The sequence below is a fragment of the Aphis gossypii genome, chromosome X (genome assembly GCF_020184175.1).
Source record: "Aphis gossypii isolate Hap1 chromosome X, ASM2018417v2, whole genome shotgun sequence".
Lineage (NCBI taxonomy): Eukaryota > Metazoa > Arthropoda > Insecta > Hemiptera > Aphididae > Aphis > Aphis gossypii.
This window is the reverse complement of record NC_065533.1, coordinates 20,405,674-20,426,500: the sequence shown is the minus strand read 5'-3', so window position 1 is coordinate 20,426,500 and position 20,827 is coordinate 20,405,674. Positions and strand designations below refer to the sequence as shown.

The window sequence follows — 20,827 nt, the reverse complement described above, 5'->3', positions numbered from 1 at the left end:
TTAACATTATATATTTATTATGATTGTTTTTGATATAGGTATAACCTATATACCTAACAATTTTTTATCAATATATATTTAAATAATTAATTAATTTCTGCAAATTGATAATTTTTTCTACTTTTGACGACAAATTATTAATCAAAGAATAAAATGAATTTAGTAAATTTTGAATATTTTTTACAAAGGTTTATAGTTTTAACTGTGAATAACCTAAAGTTATGCTCTGATGTTATTTATAAATTTTCGAAAATGTTGACTTACGATTTTCCATTAAAAATGCTTAATAGCTTGAGACTATAAAGTAAATCGATCTACAGGTACTTTCATAGAATTATCTTGAATATGATGATTAATTATTGTTTTCAGATAGCTTGACAGTGGCTCAGATCAATTTTTGTATCAGTATTTTTTCCAAAATTAAAAATTCACTTGTTTTATTTATCACAATAAATATTAATTATAATTTGTAAGATAGACGATTACTTATATTGCCACCACCAGTTACTGAAAAATTGTTGAAATGTCTAAGAAATATTTAAACAAGGCAGAAATTACTATATAGGACAATAATATATTTTAATCAACAAATCAACGATAATAGTACTTTCAACAAATGTTTGGCTGTTTAAATATTAGTTCAATTTAACATGTTAATTTAAGATAGAATGGTAAATGCAACCAGCCATATCCAAAGGATATAATTAATGAGGTTGCGAGTAGAAAGTTTTCCCAAATCGAAAAGGACTCTTCAATTCCCTCGGAGAACCTAATCAAGGGTGAAAATCGTGTGGTGTGCACTTATGCGCATATATATTCAAACTCTCGAGATTTCTATGGAAATAAAAAAACCAATTATCTATTTAAAACTTTTATGTGCGTTTAATGTCATGATGATGTCATTACAGTAATATTATAAATATTATCTATTGTATAACGTATGTAAATAATTCCATCGTTTTTTTTTCACCATTAAACCATTTCTATCATTCTTGTGTGCATATTATGTAAATATTTTGTATAAATTCATTGAAAAATGTATTGTTTCGTCCCTGTTGTAAGTATCTATCTGATTACCTATAGTCTATACTATTAAATTTTACTTGCGAAAAAAAATCTAGTTAAAGATAATTCGGTTTTAAGTAGAAAAACTGTTAGGTTTGGTGTTTAGATATTGCTATTTTTTGTTGGAATAAAGTAAAACTATACTTTATCAGAATATATGCAATAATCAAAAATATCATCAAATTGGAGTTACTGCCTTTTTCGCTGGACTTGACGATAATATCATCGGTACACACTCGTTATCATTACCGATTGTAGAATTGAAATCGTAAGTCACGTATATATCTTCAAAACCATTAGTTACCCGACCGTTTGGTTATAATTGTAATTATATTATAATATAAACGTTGTGATTGGAATTACATATTATGTGTGACATGCGTATTTTTTTCATACAAATAAAAATATAAAACTGATAATTTTGCAAAAACTCTGAACGTAAAATAATACAGCATTTTGTGTATATAGTACAGTATGGCACCGAGTGATATAGATAAAAATAACATACAATATGATGTAGTTTCTAGATTTGGATTTGGTGGCGGCGAAAGAACGGAAATTGGTATTAATAGTTATACGCTCTTTGAGTATGCCATGAGTGTGTATACAATATTGGCTGTACGTGACTTTCAAAGATTTTCAGTACTTATTATTATACATATAGAAAATAGTTAAATTAATTAAATCATTAAAAGACGGAACAAATATTATGAATATATTGAAGCTTAATTTTATTATTTTATATTAAAATACTAATTTAGGTATATTATTTTTTTTTTATTACATTTCGCATTTGGTCTATCATATTAATATAATACATATATTACTCACCACTTATGTTTTTAAAATATTATATTCTCCAAGTTACACTTACATTTTTACTTCCACAAAAAGTCGTACCATTTAATGGATTTTATCTGGTAAACGGCAGGGATGTTCTCCTTCAACCCTCTTTCACTAAAAAAAAGTTGTCATTAAATTAGTAAAATATGAACATTATAAATACTTGTACGAAATAAAATTATGTATAATACGATAAAGTCACTGAGTACTGAGATATTGAATGTTTCACTTTACATAGTTATAACTGAAGTAGTTAAAACTAAATAATTAAACATTTTATTTTTTCTAATTTAAACAATTTCCACGATTTTATATAAAAATTCTTTGACTTCATAATTTATAATTTATATTACTCAAACGTGTAAGTTTTTTTTAACATCTATAGCTTACTAGCAAATACTACAAAGAATAGTATACATATAGGATGTGTTTTGAATTTTAAGTTACCTATTATATATATATGTAAATTATACAATTGATTAAATGTGTATAATAGGTACATTAGTACAATAGTGACCCGTTATTTTTTTTTTTTTAATAACTATAAATATGAATTCCCTTTAAACTGAGTTAGGTTAGTAATGATAGGTTAATAAGATTTTTCTCTATATTAACTTTGAACATTAGGGTTGAACATATTATTGTTTGTTTACTAAACGCATTCATTATATACACATTATTTATACCCATATATAATGTGATGTTCATTGCATTCAAATTCGTTTTTCTGTCAGGACGTGTGTTACGCGTTAAGATACGCGCGAAGTATGACTGTATGGGGTTTCTGCCAAGAGCATTATAGTTAAAGAACGAAAGAAAATAATATAATATGTATTATGCACTACGTATATAGTACTATATACATGCGTATTTATTGCATTTATGTACTGTCAGAGCATTTCATGGCGAAAAACCAAATACATTTTAACGTCTCGGTTTATGAACCGTTCGGTGTATCGCAATCATATTATTATTTTCGACGAGCGGTTTACGAGCAATGTCGTTTGAATTTTGGCAACCGTGAAAAGGCGAGATCGTTTCACACTATCTCGCCGCGGAATTCAACATCCGTCCGCCCGTCTGTCAGCAGGGCCTATATATGTATATTTTATACTTTTCTCGAGCAACACAGCCACCCGACGTACTATTTGAACGATAATAATTCGCAAACATCTCGTTTAAAAGTGGATTTCAATACGCCTAAAGATATGTACTTCTTTTCTCTCACACTCTCTCTTGCTTCCTCTTTCTCTCTCTCTCTCTCTCTATATATATATATATATATATATATATATAAAGAAATGAGCTCAACTACATGAAACACTGCAAAGTTTTTACGAAGACGAAGAGAAACGAAAAACAGTTCGAAGTCTTTTCAAAAATCGACATGCTATTGCCGACGGTGTTGTAGTCTTTCAAATGACTGATATAATTTAAAACTATAATAATCTCGAAAATACTCCTTAAGGGGTCGTACGCGGTGGAGTTAAATGTTTACTGGAGTGTCAGAAATATTGACGAATAATAACATAAACCGGATAAAATGCGTCCACGGTAAATCCAATTCAAGCGTAAATGACATATTTATTTATTTTTGGCACCCATAACATTAAATTGATTAAAAATGCGTGTAGTTTTTCACGATATAATAATAATGTATAAGATTGGGCTTGAGTTTAATTCGATTTCCGGATTCTCGACATTTCGCTGGATTGTAAGTGTCAATTTTATTTCAATTTTCACAAACTCTTAATAAAATAAATAAGCGCGTTATAAAAGTAAAACTTTTCTTGCTTTGGCTTGTGAACGATTGAATTTCACACTGTTGGTTTAATTTTTTTTTATTCGAGTAAAACAATTAAAACGCATTCGTGCTTTGAAGTCTTAAACTCGAGTACAATTGTACGGGGAAATTGTTATGCTATTGCGTTTTGATAATAATATATTTACCTAGTGCGGCAATATCAGACGGAAAACGAACAGTCGGTCAATTGTTCAAAGCAAAAACGTTTTTCATTAAAACCATTGTATCGCAGATAATGTGAAAAAAATAATAATATAGACACCATAATATTATGAAAGCTGATTAATGCCGAGACAATATTTACAGACGTTTATGATCATACTATATAAATAAACCTATCAGCTAAAAAAAAAAACAATATAATAATATTATTAATAAAGTAATAAATAAAAGTTACCGGTTGTATCTAGTTTATCAAGACAATAATAAATGCAAAAATTTAGCTACGAGTTTAGCTCAATATTTATAAAGTAGATAACACGAATTATGTCACTAACGATGACGATTATTGATTGGACGATTCAAAGGCACAATTTTTTACATCGTTGCTAAATGCGATCACGGACCCTCGATTTCATACAGTATTTACGACCCGTATACGAGATTCACATATTTATTGGAATTTATATCAAATATATAACTGCTGCTTTGGAAATCTCTGATGTAAACATAGTATTATAATATTAACGTGACCTTGTAGCCGTTGTGCCCACCTCCTTATTGGAAAAATTGATAGTAGCATAGGCTCTCAAATATACGCATTACATCGCACATAGGCCAGGACGTGTCGTAGGTAATAATCGTCGTCATCGTATCCACTCGGATCACACGCTATTAGTATATTATTATATCGCTGTCATTGGTGTAGGTATATCAAAACGAATCGTAACTTCGTCTCTTACCCCACACTTGTGCCTACATGTGTTATGTTCGGCCGGGCAAAAGCAATTTAAAAGCCAAGTGAAACTTTTATAAGTTTATAACTTTTTATACTCGAAGGATTTTTGTGCGGCGGACGTGAGAATAGAGCTTGCAATACGCGCCCCGAGTCCCTCCGCCGTCGTCCAACGATTGCCGTCCGTCGTATAGTTTCAAAAATGAACCTCATCCTATGTATAGCTTCTCTGTAGTCTGTGCCTGTCCATGGTCGCTCATTCACTCTACCCTCCCATCTCTCCCCCACTTCCTCTCACTCTGTCTTTTTTCTCTCTTCCCTAACTTATGTCTATACATATTACTCGCTGTTTGTGTGTGTATGCATGTGTATGTGTGCATGACAGGATTACTCACCAGCTTCTACCGCATTGTCACCCATCTCGTTGCCCCATTAACTCCCACGAGACTGTTGTCAATCGGTTTACTCCGTGTTCGCGCCGTGTGTTTGCACATAGTGAGGTTTTATTAACAGTTTCCTCTCTCGCAATAACTCATTCCCTCAGCAAACGTTTCATTCACCGTTTCGTGTGATTTATAAAAGTTATACGAAGATCCGATGCTCACGTCCAGGTATTCTCCCGTTCTGTGAAACTGGCCGCTTTGTTTTTTTCCTATGACATATCATTATAAAGTATACCCCAAACATATTTGTTTAATGCATGACTTATCATGTATCTATTCGTCTATCCATTTGCTGTAGGTATACAATCAAAATTTGAAAACACGTGACATATTTTATTATACTAGGTTTAGAAATGTAAATGTATTGGAATGCGCAGAGTTCGAAGCAATATATTTACCTCAAAAAAAAATCACCGTGGAAATTTTCTCAAGGCGATATACGAAATATCTTTGCAAAAATATGTGACAAATAAATACATCAAAGACCACAATATTTAAAAAGGTCAAAAATGATATTATATACAAATTGTAATATACCATATTATTATGTGTATGCACCTTAAGTTAAAAAAAAAATAGTCGTGATAAAAGATAAACATTTTCAAGTGTATTGTTAAAAGTTGTATTATCTTTTGAAAATCACAAGTAAAATACAAATGTAAAAAAATTAATTAAAAAACATTATAGGTAGTAAGAGTAGATTTGTACGTAGTTTTGACAAAAATAATGTTTGCATAAATACGTATATGTATGAAGTTATAATAATATGTATCCCGTATTATAATATATTGTTAGTTGAAACTCGTGAAACTTTGTCAACTCATATAGTATTCTTGTTTACTTATATAAAGACTTTTAAATTTTTAATACACTGTAAAATAGGCACTTGGAGGAATATTATACTATTTATTAATGACTTAGCATATTGCTCAATAAAATAAAGGTATAATTAATTTCTAAAAATTCGTTTCTTTGTAATTTAATAGTGTGTTTCGAAACATTTGAAGGGCAATAAGTCCATTGTAAAAGTTCACGATCTGCGATAAAATAACACGCACATAACGGTTTGGTCCTACACCCTTAGAAAATACTCTTCGATATGGCAACAACACGTGGGGCCATTTTATTATTCCTATGTCCTATATCTACTCTGATGCGTTTGGTGCTTACGGTTTTGACGAAATATTGCTTTAAAAAAAATAATAGTGTGTAAAAGCTTAAAAAATAATCAGATATATTATTATACTTATTTTACAGTATTTTATATAAATCAGTTAATATCTAAAACGTGCATATTATTACGAACACAACTCGGCCAAAATATCACGTGTGAATATGATTGTTTATTTTATTAATTTGTAAATAGTTATAATTTATAACTTCATGGTTTTCATTGTTTTTTATTGTAGTCATATAATAGAGTAAAATTTTGTGTAAGCATATAAAATATTAGAATGCTGTACAATATCCACAAGGAGAAGTATAAATTATTTTACCATAAGAAAATTGTGAATTAAATTATAAAATAAACAGTGATTTTTTTTTATTACAACCACTCACAATAGACGTGTGCAGAAATGAATACATTTTTATAAGTTTTAATTGAGACCAATAAGAGTGTTATTTTCAGTGTGACAAACATTTTTTTTTCAATGATTTAAAGTCTCAATTGTATGGCCCAAGAAAATTATTGTAGCAATAACAGTACACATAAATAATAATATAACAAAAAAATCAACAAATAGCATTTTAATTAAAATACACGCAATGCGCATGTAGTATATAAAACGAGTGGAATTCAAAAAGTAAACGTTGTATAAATAAATTAAACGTATCTCATTCAACCGCATTTATTCCGCACGTGGCGAGTTTAATGAATCCAGTTGCATTCAAACGCATTATAATGACGTGCAAATGAATAATAACAATTATGCGTACCTATCTACTAGACAAACGAAAAAATGCCTTATTTAAACATATTATAATGATAATGTTATTATTTCATATAAATGAGTGACGATGCGCCACTACATCCATATATTAAATAAACGTGTATAATATATACATATGAGAGTATAATTACTTTACAGTATTATATTATTATAGTCTTGTCTTTTGTACAGAATAGTGCGGAAGTAGATGGAACAAAAAATTGTTAGGCACACTAAGACGTGCTTCCCATTGATTTTTTGCATTAAAGTATTTTTTTCCCCATTACAATTTCAGGTGTTAAAAAAATCCTCTTAAGAGTTCAAACCTACAATTTTAACTTTATGTTGTTATTATTACTAGTATTATTATTATTATTATTATTATTATTCTTAAGAACTTTATCAAGAATCGATTAAAAGTTCTTTGGTCGTCGCCGTGACCCAATTGTTGTTATTATAACTTAGAGCGTGTAATCGTTGTTTACCGCAAGGAAATAAAATATCGAAACGAATATCGTTCATCTCGTACCACCATAATAACCGAACACGTTCGTGTGAATCAAAAATAAAATATCTAACGAATTCAATGATACACCGCAAGTTATGTTCTATTAATTGATCATAAATTATTTATTTAGGTACATTAACAGTTAACACGATAATAAATTATTGTTTTGGTAAACAATATTTGGATAATTCCTACTAGGTACTAGACTAGACATATTATTTTACGTATTTCAGTATTTGAATATTTTCTTATTATATTACAATTTTGCGTGTATATAAAATAAAAATAAGACCATTTAATGTATTTCTCAGCTTTTTAGATTTTAAGAACAGACTATATCGATATTTCATTGATGTGTGTTTTTTTGTTATTGTGTCGTTATCACCTTTTGGAGCAATAAAAATGATTTGAATTTTAACTTTGATGATGGTATAAAGTATAAAATGTAATCTAGCTTGTTCTTAAGAAAATCGAATGCATAACATTTCCAGTAGTTTTCAAAATAACTAAGAAAAACAAGAAACACGGGTAATTTATGCAAAACCAGTAGGTATTCACCAAAATCTATATCTATGCGGTTTTTTTTTTTTGTATAACTTAAAAACGAATAACTTATTATAGATACTTAAAATGTTCAAAATATTTCGATTGTTTTAAAGCTATTCAAAATATAGCCAAGTCAAATAAATTTCATAAATATACTTGGTAATAATATAGGCTGACGAACCGTTATCGCTCAGGACCGTTTTTCTTGTTCAATGATTGAATGATTGAATTCAAATTTAACACAATATACATTATACACAGCGACTTACTCCTCATCAATGACGAGTTACACTCGACACTTATTGTACTGCGAACGGTGGTTATTACCTATACTTTCGCTCTCCTCTTTTTGAGAGTATATTTTAAAATTGACAACAATTGATCCTCACGATAGATATATATACCCTGAATGCACCCGCCGTGACATCATCTCCGCTCGTTTTCAGCCATTTTCGCACCACCGACTCGTCATATGAAATTCGACATCATTACACACGTATATCACACACATTTAGACTCGATGTTGGATATAAGCGATCGACCTCGTTTACAAGAAGAGTCAATGTCGTGTGGTAGGGCAACATAATAATAGTATTAAACTTTGTTCCGTTCCTCGCAAACGCATACGCATCTCCGCAACTAAATTAACACTACACGAATTATACAAGTATATACGATATACAGGGTGTCCCACGAGACATGACTAATTTAAAGTAGTGACTGGTGGGGCGTAATGGAGTTTTCATAGTCCCACCGCGGTATGTTTAAATATGCAATAATAATTGTTCGACGCGGCGCTGTATTCATGACTCGTATACAATACGAAAATATAGATCGACGGCATTTCGACTTTATTGAAACGACCTTCAGCAGCAGTAACTATACGCGTACCAACACGCATATATATGTATAAATGTTATTATATTATTAAACAATAACAGCGAAATTCACATTAATACGTTAACCTGTCGTCATTAACCCAAGTCATCTTTGTTCTTCTTAAACTCATTGTAAACACGGGTGCGCGCATATATTTATTGTTGGTACTTTTTACTCGAATCGCGAACAATGCGCATATACACACATAATAATAATATTATACCTACACATACATATACATAATATGCGTTTATTCAACGCGAGTAATACCTATTCGGAAATCCCATTGTACTTGAACGAATAACGACCACGGCTTTAGATAGTATATGGTTGCAGGACGGTATATTAAATTCTTCAGGACGTTTATGTGTTATTTACTAATGTTCTCTTGAAACTAGCTGATTTTACCTCAGATTCTGTAGCGCCGCATCAATCAGTTTGTTCATAAAGCCTTACGATTGTAATACTATTTATAATGATAATATTTGATATTAAAAATTATCATTACCTTACATGACTAGCAGAAAATAAGGAAAAATGTAAAATTAGTACCAGACACCTAATAAATTTCTTCCAATAATATATTTAATAAAAATATTTTAAAATGTTGGTAGTTTTGTTTGTTTAAAACTTTAAAATATTGTACCTACTATCAAATGGATACTGGATAGGTATATATAAATACAAAGTGCAGGATATAACTAATATACAGACAAAACAGCAAAACTGAAGTTTATTCATCATCTATGGAATCGTTATTATAAAAAATACTACGTATGTACGTATTTTTTTTTTTTAATGTACTTTACCGCACAAAAGCATAAAGTTTTTTTTTTATGACCAACGTTTAAATAAATCATTATTAAAACAAAATATACTAACTCCCGGGTTTTTACAAGAAATTTATTGCTCTGTCATATATCCGTTTCTTCGTCTTTACTTTTTTAGGATATATTTCAATGTCAAGTATATTAATTTTAAGCAACGGCATAATGGCCTCGTACCTACTCTACCGCCGGCTCGCACTCTACGTGTATGTATAATATATATATATATATATATATACATATACGGGTACGCAGTCGTTGTTTATTGCAACTTAACTGCATAATACTAACTACAAATAAAACACCGTTTTAATGAACTACTTATAATGTTGTACATCCATTTTATAGGTGTACGCACGTAAGACAATACATTACGTTTGAATCCAATAATGCGTACATACTAGGTGCACATACTTATTGTATTGTATTAATAGTGACACGTCAAATAATATTGCGCAGCGTGCCTAATAAAAAGCTATTTATAGGGGGTGAATAATTAATTTTTTTCTCCTGTTGTTTTGTTCTTGTACAAGTGCACTTCAATGTTTCACTGTCGGTTGTAATATAATAAATTGTAATCGCAGGGTCGGAATTAATAAAATGCCGGTCGGCCAGAGAACCTCGGAAAAACTGCGTATACACTATACACCTACCTAGCTATTATGTTATATATACTGAAACGTGTGTCGTACACGACGTGCATGAAGGTATGTTAGGTTAGGATAATACTGCAAATGCCTAGGTCAATTTATCCCGGTTTACATTCTCCCTCGGGGTGGTTTTTGAGCTAGTGCAATGTCCGAATGAATTAGCTTTGGGTTGTAAAATCATTCGTGTTTATGTTGTTGTTTATATGGTAAACAAATAAAAAAAAAATTCGTTGTTTTTCTTATTTCCCCACTAATAATTTAATAATATGATTATAAGTAAGATATTTCAATTATTAACTACTAATTATTCACTATTATAATAGTGTATCATAATTACGAAATCTTATCTATTACTATAATATTTTTTCAAATATGAGAAGAAGGTATTCTTTTTTGTCCGGAGAGGAAAGTTTGTTTAAACATTATTTTTTTTATTAAAAAATCTATAAAATAGTTTTACAATAACTGTAAGTGTTGTAGGTATTTAATGACTATAATATATAGTATATTCTAGAATAAAGAGACCTTCCGTCTTAAATGAAGGCTGCACTACAAATAGACCGGAGAGAATTGAAAAAAATTAATTTCATTTTTAGGCTGAATTTTCGGTATATCGTATACATAATATTATTATAGTTATGAAATAGTAGTACTTATGATATTTTTTAACCTGTTGAGTATTACTTATTATTTACTGTATAATTTGTAGAGTTTCTATTAATTATGTATATTAGACATCCAACGTTAATTCACTTTATCGTGTTAATTTAGAAATTAAAAAATGAACAAACCAATAACAGTTTTTAAATATTCGCACGCATATATAATTAGTGGAATACTCTGAATGTGAAATGTGAATATTGTATAGGAGTAGCCGTATGGCCGCGTATCAATAATATACTATATCGATCATATTTTATGTCATGAACAATAATTATCCATTTATAAATAAAATTAATAAATGAAAAAATTAATCCAAACGCTTCTGAGAAAAACACGTGTCCGCGAACATAAAGTAACCATATTCCATAATATTTTTACGATTTTGGTTATAAATAAAATAAAATAAAAAGGTCGATAAAAAAATATTGAACATATTAATTAATTAATTAAAAAATGTATCAAAAAGTATAAAATGGAAGAATTAATATAATATGCACAATATTTTTTTTTTAAAAAATCCTCAAATATATTAATATATTTGATATTTATATATCCTCATGTATATTATGCAAAATACAATTACAAAACTAGATTTTTTTTAATACGCACTAGATTTTCGAGGCTATGCAAAACAAATATGATAATGCTACAACTTACTAGTCTTCTATAGTTCCTAATTATTATTACCTACCTTGCAACGTATTAAAGCGTATCTCGGCTTTGATTCACAATATAATTTTGAAAAACTTTTTTTGCAATTTTCAATTCTGTGGAAGAAAAATATATTTGTAATTATTCGTTTTAACATTGAATAGACAATTACTTACAATGTATCACGTAGTCTGTCGCTCAGCGTACAGGTACTAAATGTAAATTTGTAATGAGCACCATAATCATTTTTCTATTTTCTAAATGTATAATAATATTTGTATAAAAAAAACTGTTTCAAACATCTATTTGATTTCTTAAAAAAATCACCTCATAATAATATAAAACGAAGTATTATTGTAATATAATATGTTCACAGACTTATATATTATTATTATCAAAATATTTATAAAATAATAAAACGTCTCATATACATAATACATAAATCCATAATTTTTAGTTATATAGGTATTAATTATTTTAAACTACGGTCGTGGACAATAATTAGGAGAATAGAAGAGTTTTGATATATATATAATAATACAATAATGAACTGCAACAATAGAACTATGGAAAATATCTACCTACCTATATTATAGCAGCTGAATGTAATAAAATAGTGAGTTTTACCTAATAAAAATCCAATTACATTAGCTCACACGAACTTACGTACCATTACTGTGGTATAATACTCATAATATAGGTAGGTATAATATACATTTTATACTTACGGATTCTTAAATTTCATTTTGTTTTCCATTTTATTGATAAAATGAAAGTTCTTGTTGATGAAACTACCTGCACGTTCAGACTTTGTACATTGTTATAATATTTAAAAACAAGTTTGATTTGTATCTTCGAATACCTTAAGAAAACGATAGATATAGGTATCATTAATAATTACGCCATTAATAAAAGTTATGTTGTGTGGGGGAAATGTCCACACCGGTAAATCATTTATAGAACAGGATTTAGACAATTTAAAACCTATTAAATTTATCTGTAAATGCAATTAAAGTTTTTTTTTAAAATTATGTTTGTAAATAGAATCAGTAGGTAGTTATTACATTTTTAGACATATCAATTAATGGGTACAAAATACATTTAAATCCACAATTTCCGAGCGATAGACTCGTAAGTGTTAAGTTATATGATGTTATGATCATGTTTATAATTTTATATAATTATATATTTATAATAACTAATAAGTTTATAATGATACGAAGATACCTAATAGGATTAAAACAAAATGCGTCCTGTTCGAAGTTTGTCATAGAGAAGGGACAAGTTACTCAAAAAAGGTACAATCCTGTTTTAAACGGGACGGTAACCTATGTAATAACTTATGATAATTAACTAAATATAAGACAACTTTTGTTCTTAAATTCTAATAACAATGCATAAATGTTAAAGTTTAGTTCTCTTAAGAACATTTCTAGAAGAAATAAAAACAATAGAACATTAGAAATATATGTAGGTATTTATACATTTTTCAAAGAAATTATGTTCACTTAAAGTCCATAAAGACACTTAATATCTATCACCTAATTATTATAAAATTAATGTTTTGTAGACACTTTATATTTATATTTTTTATTTTTGAGAATCGAGAAACGCATCCAACTACACCTACTGCAACACATAAAATATAATAAAACACTTGAAAATTATATTAATTTCTGACGAAGTTGTATAAGTATAAATCGGTATAATACCTGTTGATAGCTGTTTACGACATTTTTCAAATTAGGTACCTAAACCTAACAAACTTAATAATCTTTAGAGCTAGTCCAGCTTTTTTTGCACATAATTATTTTGTTATGAATAATATATGTCCAATAAATAAAAAAAAAAACTAAAATTAAAAAAGAGAACATAGTAGGTACTGTGCTGTCACCGAGTGATAGAGTAATTATTTATACACCTCAAAAATAAGTCGTTATTATGAAATATACCTAATATAATATGTAGGTACCTAGGTATTATGTATATCATAATATCATATAAATATTAATCAAAAAATAATTAATCGTTTGTCGTCTATTCGAAACTCGAACTTTACCTAAAACTGTATCTATTGGCTATTATAGTATTATACGTATTACACACTTTTTATTACCTTTATTTACAACGCCTAAAAACATATTGTGCTAGGTACTGTTATACTGTTACAGTGTCATAACCAAAATACTATAATTTTGACATATTCATGTCGCACATTTGATAATCTATATATTATATAGTGTAAACGAACTAAAAAATAAAATATTTTAATTATGATGTTTTTTTATTTGTATATTGAATATTAAAATGATACTAATCTACCTAAGTGAGTTTGTAACCATCGTGCTCATAACTAGCCTCCGTGGCGCAATGGCTAGCGCGTTCGGCTGTTAACCGAAAGGTTGGTGGTTCGAGCCCACCCGGGGGCGTTTAATTTTTGCATTTTTTTTTCTGTTTTTTTTTGCAAAAACAATAAATTCACTTTTGTTAACTACATAATTCTAATACTAAGCACTTTTAAGTTTTAATTTTACTTATTTATGCATAATAATTGAACAGGCTTGATAGTTTACCAACACAAAAACGTGGAAAACATACCGTTAAATTATATTATTATTTAAGTATCAGTACTGATACTTTCATAATAATATAATATTTAATATAATATTAATTTTATATTTTATAATATAATATTTCATTATATGTTGTTAAAACTTAAAACGCTCTGTAAATAATTTAATATCGATATGATAATATAAACAATTTTATATAAAATACAATAATTAACCTACAATACATTATTTCATCTAATGGACGACGGGTAAGTGTCCGTTTTATAATCATATTTTAAATCTCGGTTACTGATTTTACCGGCCGAATCCGGTGGTTTAATCTTGGTTTAAGTAATTGTAATAAGAGCCCTAAGTCGAACGAGCTAAGAACGTATAGTATCTAGTTAAATACTAATAATACCTACTATAAATAAAAATAAATGTATTGCTACGTTTTTTATAATGACACCTGTGGAGACAACTGTTAAAATTTGAAAAATAAATAGGAGTAGGTGCACCGCAAGTCACCTCCCACCACGACGACCTTCCAATATCCGGCAATGAATTGCTTAATCAGTTAATACCAAATTTAATAATAACTGTAGAACGCGATAAGATAATTTTATTGAAATTTCGGTTAATGACCGTGATGAACCAATAATACAATGGGTATAACAATAACTTATAGGTACATCTTTATATTAATATTATAATATAATCTCACTTCCAAACAGTCGTTTAACTTTATGGATTAATAATTATTATGATTATATGCGGTGCTTGGGAAATAATAATTCGTTTAGAACATACATAATACTGTGGTTTTCGGAGGTCGAGGTCCAATGTTTGCATCATTCGCAACCACTAATTAAGTAGGTTATTTTAATAATTCGTGAGTTAAATGACTTAATATTATGCGCTTATTAATAAATAGCATTAAAGCAGTTTAAATCATTTTTATTTCTATTATTGAACCTTAATATAACTTACAACATTTAACGATCACAAAGGTATAATGTATAATTTAATTTAATGTAGATGATAAGGTATAAAATAATGAAAATTTTTTATACATTTAATTTTAACACAATCTGATACAGGATTTTTATAAAATTAAGGAAAAATGGAAATTTTTACAAAAATCCAGTTTACAATGAAATCGATTTTGTTTTTTTTTGGTATAACTCAAAAACGAATACGAATACGTAGATACTTGAATTCTTAACTTAATATTTAATGACCAATGTTCACACATACTAACATTTTCAAAAATATCCTCTCTTTTTGAGTTCTACATTTGAAATTTGAAAATTTTTTATATTAGTTTTATTATATAAACGTCGAAAAAAGTTTTTGATCCATTAAAAAGCTTGAAAAATTAATACAAGATAAAGTGTTTTTATAAATATATAAAATATTTAAAATACATAGGCGCAATTTATTTTTATAGATATTTTAAGTTCAAATTTGGACGAAATTACATTTTTAAACTAATTATGAATAATGATTTTCATTATTTAGCTATTTTTAAAAAACAGTGTATAAACCTTGTAATATATATTATACTCATACACACAATGATATTTTCAAATTTAATGTTTTTTTACAAAATTTAATTTAATCTATACTGTATTAGGATCTAGTTAATAGTAAAACAAAATTAGGTACTAAATTACTTTAACTTTACTAATACCTATACCAATATTAAAAAACATATAGTAATATTAAATATATACTTAGTGATGTAGGGTGATAGTCATCTCCGTTCAGAAACATTTTCGTATTTACCTAATGGTTTATCATTGAATTGAACTTTAAGATAAACATCACTGAGACTCATTCGATATACCTACTGTAGTATGGCGAAACGCTATAGCAACTTGTCCATTTTTTTTTTTATCATAGTGAATTTACTATATTGTCTATTGGATATTATTTATCCGTTTGTTTATTTTTATACTTTAATTTAAAAATATTTTAAAAGTTTTTTAAATTAAAAAAAATACAATTTTAAAATATTCAAAACTAGTTTAAAATTAAATTTAAAAGAAAAATACTACAAGAGACCTAAATATTATTATTAGTTTTGAATTTGTGAATGGTTTCAAAAATATAATTTTTTTATACGTATATATTAAAAATAGTAGAATAAAATGGATTATTTTGAATTTAAAATTTGCTACACTCATAATATGTTGTGTGTTAGACGAAGAAAACACAATACACATGCAGTATATCTACTAGCTACTACTAAATTTTCCTAGGCTGTAGATAAATATTTTTATTTATATACAATTATAATCAAAAACAGACAAATTATAAACATTAGTATAACTTGAGTGAATTTTTTAAAAATAAGTATGATTGTTATAAATTGAGATAAAAAATGTAAAATTAGAATTAATGGAAGACAGATGTCTGATTTTAAATTTTGATTTTATACCTATTGTTATATAAAAATACTGCATATTTACGATTTAATACATAATAATATAATGTACTAAAGGCTCACTGAAGTCAATAGATTTATTCGTAATTATTCATAAATAACAATTTGTTGAATAAATTGTGATGTTTTTTTTTTTTTTATTCAAGTCTTAAATGGTTTTATGATTGTAATATTTACCCGACAGTTCTTAGTTTTTCGTTCGGTGGACTGGATTTCGGAGCACGTATCGTTGAAGATGATCGTGAACAACAATAACGTAGAAGACGAAAATGGAAAACGCTGTATCGATCCGGTTTTAGGAATATAAATTTTATCGACGTCGTCATAGGCCTCCGTGGCGCAATTGGCTAGCGCGTTCGGCTGTTAACCGAAAGGTTGGTGGTTCAAGCCCACCCGGGGGCGTATATTGTTTTGCATTTTTTCAACAATGTTTTTTAAATTTTTTTCACGACAATAGTTTTTTTATCATCACAAACAGTTCAACACATTAAACAATCGTTTATATTATAATGTAAAATATACAGTACACTTCTTACGCCGCCGCGGTAATACATTTATAGATACGCAATTATTTTGAAAGTGATTTCTTTGCCACGCGAAATTCTTTCTGTAGGTGTTTACACAAAAGATATATGGAAAAAAGCTTTACAGTATTACCGAAGTGCTCGATTTTAATACGTCTTACCAACTCTTCGTTTTACGAGTATCAAAACAGTGTTCACGTTAAAATAATATGATTCTAAATAAAATGTGGATGACAGGATTATACATAATACATAATATTAATATATTATATTTCTACTGAAATGGTTAAACGTTTTTAAAACACAATCATATGCGCTGATAATAATATTGACAGTGACAGTGAAGGTCATTCAACTGCAGTAGGCCAACATTAATTTTCAAAACCGCCTAGCTTAAATCGTAATATCATAGCAATTCTCGATAATGAAATAAGATATTATTATTGGCACAAAATTCCAGTTAATCGATTTAAAATGTATAGGTAATAATATATATATATATATATTATATACGTATAACTAGTACAGTGGTACCTGTAAGGTTAGGTATGTATTCAGGTTTGCCGAAAAATCGGAGCGCTGTAATTATTTCAGTTTTGGGCGACGTGTGATTATTATCTACTTTCAAGACGTGAGGTAGTACCAATTTAATTGCGATGAGTTCCGAGTACTGACTATGTATCATAGGTTTTAATGAAATCCCTCGTCGATCTACCACAGTCCGCGGCGGCACGGGTTTAGTCTTCGATAGTTCGGCGTACTTCGCGTTCGTATCGTCCGTGATTTTTTTGTTTAACAGTGCGCGCAAATCGCGGTACGAGTTTTGGACAAAAATCAAATCGAATTTTACCACTACACTAGGGATTGTATACTCTTATATCGTAGTTAAAATATTATTTTTTTCTTTCTACGTCTCTTAAATCTCGCCAAATAAAAACGTTCCGGCTATATAAACATATATGAATATATTATATTCACGAATTGATCGGAAAGATAATATAGGTATACCTAGTTGAATTTAATTTCCGAAAAACTCGATAATATTAATTTGCGTAAAAAACGATGTCTGTATTCGCGGTGCAAAAGTGTCATAAGAAAAAAAGGTTCGGTTCTAATAAATTATCGAGTTATATATAACAATGATTTTTTTTTTAAACCGTATCAGTTTATCAAGATGTACGACGGGGTTTATAACATAATATTGTGCACAATAAACTTACAAGAGCGTTGAGAAATTGGTTTTACAGAAAAAAGTAAAGAACAAACAAGAATATATTGGACATCGTCGTGACATAAATTAAGGTAATTTTTTAAAAATTATAAATTAAATTAAGCTTTATTTTTTTACCTGCATAGGCACTTACTTTAAAGTGGGTACAATATATTATATTTTTATTGATTTAGTATATCTACTAATACTAAAAAAATGTCGGCTAACTATTCCATGGTTGACTAAAGAGGTAAAATTATTATTATAGCGTTTCTCATATTTTTCATCGGCTAACTGATTTTCTGCAGTATTTTTAAAAATAATTACAGTCAGTAACCGTCCACGACAGCAGTTTATGGAAACTAATAGAATTTTTTTTTTAGTCAAACCATTTATAACTTTATAAAAATATTCTAAGTACTTTCTATCGACAATATCCATGGAAGAAAATGAAAAATATTTTTCCATACTTCTCTAGAATGTTTTAGACGATTTTGTTTTGTTTTGTTGAGTTGATGTGGACTTAAACACATGACTTACGAATAACAATAATTTTGCATTACTTAAACGGTACTACTGCCAAATAAAGTTCTCGAGAATTCGAATTGTAATTAAAAAATAAATGTAATTTTGTGCATTACTGTGTACAGAAAAGTTGTGGTACGAATGAACATATTTAAAGGTAGCTATCATGTATTTTTTTTTTTTTTGTATTATGTGCGTTTTTTACAAGTGGTGCTTTTTTACATCACGTCTAGGTATACATTTTATAAATATGTTTCAAAATATCCTGCAGGCTTCAGCGACGCGTTGTGTACATAGGATAGAGGTGTTCTTCGCTCAATTAGTGAATCCATTCATTTCCTAGTATAATGTGCACATATATAATGTTACTTTATGCGTAAAATAATAATAATAATAATAGAAGTAATGAGATGTCTATGTAATGAAAATAAAAATAAAAAAGCAGAGGAGCGACAGTCGGCTTTAGAAACCTCTATGGCTCTAATTCACTCTTTCAAGTGTCATTCTGAAGTAAACTATATAAATATATACCTAGTGACGCCATTTAAATTAAAAACTCTGACTGTACGTTGTAAAGGACTTTCCTCGACCGGATTCACAGCCGTTTGACATGATAATATAGTATCACAAATAATGATATAATCGAATTAGGGTTTGCCAATATATTATAATGGTATAATACTTCTAAACCTAACAATTTATCCATTTATTCCTTTTCATTATAATTGTATCTAAGCATTCATGAAATGACAATATTAAATAAATACACAGTGTATTGTAGCACTAATAAATCACGAAAGTTTTTTAGTTTTATTTGTTATTAAATATTGAAAGATGAAAGTAATGCTAAACTTCGATCGTCATATAAATGACGGGATAGGATAAATAATAAGGGAAGTACGGGAGACGCCAACGCGTGCCATTCGTCAAATTTTACTATTGTCGTATTTGGTGTTCTATAAAAAATAACTTTTCTAAAATTGAGCTCAAACACGTCGCGCCAATATTTTTGTCACACTTCCTTTGTTCATTACTTTCTTGTCTTTGCCCCCATCCAATTGTCCCTCTATCTATTTCACCATTTGTCTGTAACACAATCATTTCGCTTTTAAAAAGCACAGAATAGTAGTGAAATAACATAATATAATATCATAAAAAAAAAAAAACAGCAAAATGTGTACATTTTTCTAAGAAAACGGTTCACGTGTACTGATTTAATAGAGCCATAAAATACTCATGACAAATATTTTATATTACCGGCTCTTTGAGTTTGATCTATATAATGTCGGACACGCATAACAGTGATACGAGTGATACGAGTATACGACGGTAATGTATATTATTATATCTGCGGAATTTTATTTTTAGTTTATGCTTTGAAAAATAAGAGCTATTTACATTCAACGTACCCGTAATGGAAACTTATCGAAGTGTTTAGTAATAATTCGAATAATATTGTTTATAAATGCGTAGATATAATATATATATGCTTAAATGATCACGTATCATGTATTATCACGCCATTTGATGAATTATTTCCAACATATTTTACGACCAAAACCAGTTAAAACATGTTCTGATTAGAAAATGTATTTAAATTGTAATTTCAAAATGCCATCACAAATCCTTACGTATTGTTAACTCATCAGTTTCAATTGAGTAATTAGTTTCTGATAAGTATGAGCAATGAACCTGCGAAGTAAATGCAATGAAAACAACAAGTTTATAGATAATTCATATTAAAAATTTGTATATGGCTTTCATATCTTCGCTAAACATACACTTCTAAACCAACCACAACAGAGAGAAAAACAATGGTTCTACTCACTCGCACAGAAGTAAAGAAGCGATAGCGATAAAGA

At 28.5% G+C, this 20,827-nt stretch overlaps 1 protein-coding gene, 1 long non-coding RNA gene and 2 other non-coding genes across 4 annotated transcripts in view; 3 read left to right on the top strand and 1 right to left on the bottom strand.

Moving 5' to 3' along the window:
* Positions 1-20,827, top strand: part of LOC114129640 (limbic system-associated membrane protein-like) — a 516,827-nt gene that overhangs the window by 81,722 nt on the left and 414,278 nt on the right. The gene's annotated exons all lie outside the window — the stretch shown is intronic.
* Positions 1,773-17,019, bottom strand: LOC126551587 (uncharacterized). Its single transcript, XR_007605512.1, has 5 exons — positions 16,884-17,019; positions 12,434-12,567; positions 11,882-11,962; positions 11,746-11,821; positions 1,773-2,022 (listed from the first exon to the last, which is right to left on the bottom strand). It is a non-coding gene; the product is annotated as an uncharacterized LOC126551587 (long non-coding RNA).
* Positions 14,062-14,134, top strand: Trnan-guu (transfer RNA asparagine (anticodon GUU)). Its single transcript has one exon. It is a non-coding gene; the product is annotated as a tRNA-Asn (tRNA).
* Trnan-guu (transfer RNA asparagine (anticodon GUU)) lies at positions 17,035-17,108 on the top strand. Its single transcript has one exon. It is a non-coding gene; the product is annotated as a tRNA-Asn (tRNA).